The sequence below is a fragment of the Sinocyclocheilus anshuiensis genome, unplaced genomic scaffold (genome assembly GCF_001515605.1).
Source record: "Sinocyclocheilus anshuiensis isolate Anshui unplaced genomic scaffold, SAMN03320099.WGS_v1.1 scaffold775, whole genome shotgun sequence".
Lineage (NCBI taxonomy): Eukaryota > Metazoa > Chordata > Actinopteri > Cypriniformes > Cyprinidae > Sinocyclocheilus > Sinocyclocheilus anshuiensis.
The window spans coordinates 766912-770602 of NW_015552614.1; the positions used below are offsets into that span (position 1 = coordinate 766912).

Below are 3691 nucleotides of genomic sequence, written 5' to 3' on the forward strand. Positions count from 1 at the left end.
CTAATATATATATATATATATATATATATATATATATTATTACTATTCCATTTTCTCACAAATGGCAATTGCTACCCAATAAAATAATTCAGAGCTTGACATAACTAGAAAAATGTATGTTCATGATAAAAATGCCCAAGACTTTTTAATATTAGATTCATTTATATGACTTTCCCACATCTAGAAATCACACTATAAAAATTCCCTTATATATCCAGGTTTTCCAAGACTGTGGGAATCCTGGTTCTAAAATAATAATGACAGTTTTTGAGGGAATGAATTAATAAATATGATATCAGTTTACATTGATTTATTTTTATGTTTTCACTTTTGATTGTTTTTTCCTCTATTCAAATAATTTTATATTTAATTTATCTTATATTTAAATCACTTTTGCCCTCATTGGAAGTTTGCCGAGGCCCTCTAGTGGGCCCTGGTCTCTTGGTTGAGAACCACTGGTCTAGCACCAACACAAAAACAGCAACAACAAGTTCTTTGGTATCCTTAGCAGTTTGCAGCATTTTCCATTAACATCCTGTTTACAGTATGTGATGTGTGTTTATGGAGATTAGGAGGGAGGCCTTTTGCTGTGTGCGTTTGAGCGGGAAGCCTGCTATGTGTGTGATATTTGGGAGGATGCCTCAGTTCGCAGTGGCTGGCTGCAGGGGCTGTTGAATATGCTGAAACACCAGAATGCCCTGGATTTCATACGTGGAAATGGTGAGAACTGTCATCACCTACAGGATCCAACATTATTAAGAGGGCATATTTGTGTAAAAATTAGGCCAGTAAGTGTATTAAAGTAAATGTAACATAATGCAGTATATGGTTTAAATTGCAATCTAAGAACTGCTTAAATTTAGATTTAGATCTCTATTGCATTGTGTTGTTTGAATTTTGTTGATTAGTTAGTGGCCTGTTAGCTAGTGTTTAGTTTTAGATGAAACAATGAAAAAAGTTTTTTGATCTTTAGTCTTTTCAAACCTTAAGTCTTAAATACCGTTCTGTGCACAGGACTCATCAAAGTGGTTCTCCAGCTGCAGAACGACAGGAGTCTGTTTGTTGCCTCTTTGGCAAATCAGCTTTTAGTGCATATCCTAAACTTCCTCACATCATCAAACATGACCAATGGCAGTGATGCTGTGGGATCAAGTGTATCATCTTTGAGGTCTGATTGGGTCTCAGTCTCCTCTGAGATTATGAATGCTGTGGTTGAGGCGTTGAGGTCAGAGGATCATCCTCGGGTCCTCCTGGGCTTAAGGCTTCTGTCACTGGTTCTCTTTCAGTGTGGAGAGCCTATCAGAAGCACGCTATGGAAAGATGTGCTAGTACCTCTGGAAGTTTTAATCAACAGGGGGTCTGAATCATTGACTCAGACTCTGATGACTGTTCTACAAGCTGCTGTGAGGTGAGTCGAATACGACATTTATTACATTTTATTTATCTATTCATTTGAGTTGAAATATTTGTATTTGAAACAAAACTTTACATTATAATACTGTTTTCAGCATTGGTAATGATAAGAAATGTTTCTTAAAGCAGCACTATGTAACTTTTGGCGCTCTATCGGTTAATAAACAGAACTGCACACATCCCGCAGAAGAACATTCCAACCGGAGCTACTTCTCTAAGTTTATGTCTATGGCGATTCACGCAGGTATGTGTTACTCCGCAGCGGTGACGACCCGACCAGGCTACAATAGTCCAAATATAAGTACTTATTATAAGTGTACCGTAGTGATTCGGAATAAGACAAAAACGCGGTTTGGAAGATGAATTCATGATGTACTCGCTCATTATATAAATTTAGCAAATTTTGAACACAGAAAAAGTTACATATACAAATCAGTATATTCAAATTATTTTTGAAGGGTCATGTGACACTGAAGACTGGAGTAATGGCTTCTGAAAATGTAACTTTACCATCACTGGAATAGATTACATTTAAATATTTTTTTTAATTGAAATAATATTTCACAGGAATAAATTATGTTTTCAAATATCTCAAAATAAAAAACATTTTAAATTGTAATAATATTTCACAATATTACTCTTTTTACTGTATTATTGATCAAATTGGTATAGTGTATAATATATTGGTAAATCTTTAAAAAAAAATCTTTAATCTCAAATCAATATTTCCTGTCCATGCAGTTATTTACTTGGTAAGTATCCATGTAATAAGCTTCTTTGGATCTAGGTTTATTTCATGATAATGACACACATACGTTATCCTTTAAATATTTCAGTTTGTTACATTATTCTAATTGTTGTAGTTATAGTGATAATATAACATTTTTCAATTTATTTTTACATTTAATTTATAAATGAATTTTAATATTACTATAGTTTTAGGAAATGTTTATTGTCTGTTACAGGACGCCTCTGCTCGGCCAGTCAGAGTATAAAGTGGAGGAATTATTAGAAGCCATGTTGGGTCATGGAAACAGAAAGGAGTGTTTTCAGTGTGCAGCACTAGTTGTAAAGCTGGAGAAATGGTTACTACCATAGACTTTTACACATATATATATATATATATATAGTGCAAAATACACACATTTGAACTAGCAGTCAGTTATGTATTGTAGTATTCACATAAATTTTCTCTCTCTTTATCCTTTAGTCCTGAGATTTCAAAGAGGAAGGCTACGGGTATCATCTTGCTCCCCCTGCAGTGTGTGTCTACACAGCCTCAAACAGAAGTGGAGACGAATTTAGTCCTAAATGAACAGCTATCTCAGAAAGCCTCGTGTATTTCCCTCCTCATGCAGAGTTTATCAAGCCTAGCTGAGCTGGCACACACAGTAAGCAGACTTCTGCTTCAGAATGTCGCTCCAGTAAAGAATTTAGTTCACACTGAACGCATTTTTGTTCCATTGCACTGCTTTTTAATTGTTTTTCTGTGCAAATGTGCTGTAGATGGATGACTTTGACCATTGCACTGCTACTTTTTCAGCATCTTTCATGTGCGCCGTGTTTTTAAGACACTGTGTTAAGTTAAAAGATCAAGTTCAAAATGTGTCTTGAGACCTTAGGCTGGTCTATATGCAATCTACAGTGAATGAATGAAATTTTTTCATTCCCCGTGCTGATTTTGCTGTAAAGTCTGTGGAATGGATTTAAATATGGTAAAATATGTGTGTTCTACTCAATGTAATTTGTGCCTTTCCTTTGTTAGAAATACCTCTTTGACGACATTTCCATTCACTCGATCACCAGTTCTGTGGTGTTGCTTCTGAGGATGTGCTCTGGGCATTGCCCCTCCTCTTTGCTACATATAAATGCCTCCATTCACCTGATTGGCTGCTGCAAGGTTCAGAGGTGTGGCCTGGATACATTAGGTGCTCAGCGTTTATGAAGGTGAGGTTGATATTGATATAACTGTGATGAGTAAGCCATATCATAAATGCAAAGATATCCTTATAACATGTTACATGGGAGATGCTATATTCTAGCAGAACTATCCTTTTGGTTTTGGCCTGGGTTATAGATTCAAAATCTATTACTTTTTTTAAATTATAACTATAAATTCTGAATGTTTTTAGTTACTTATTTGAAAAATAAAGAAAAGGGTTCAGAGGGCTGTGGCAGCCCTGGTTTTGCTCCTCCGTGAGACTCGAGACCAGTGAGTGGTGCAGGTGTCGCTCATTATCAATTACTCCACCGGCCTCGCTCCGTTCCCACGGCTCTC

The 3691-nt window shown here is 35.9% G+C and overlaps 1 pseudogene; it reads left to right on the plus strand.

The window, feature by feature from the left end:
• Positions 1-3691, plus strand: part of LOC107665927 (BRCA1-associated ATM activator 1-like) — a 9135-nt pseudogene that overhangs the window by 1951 nt on the left and 3493 nt on the right.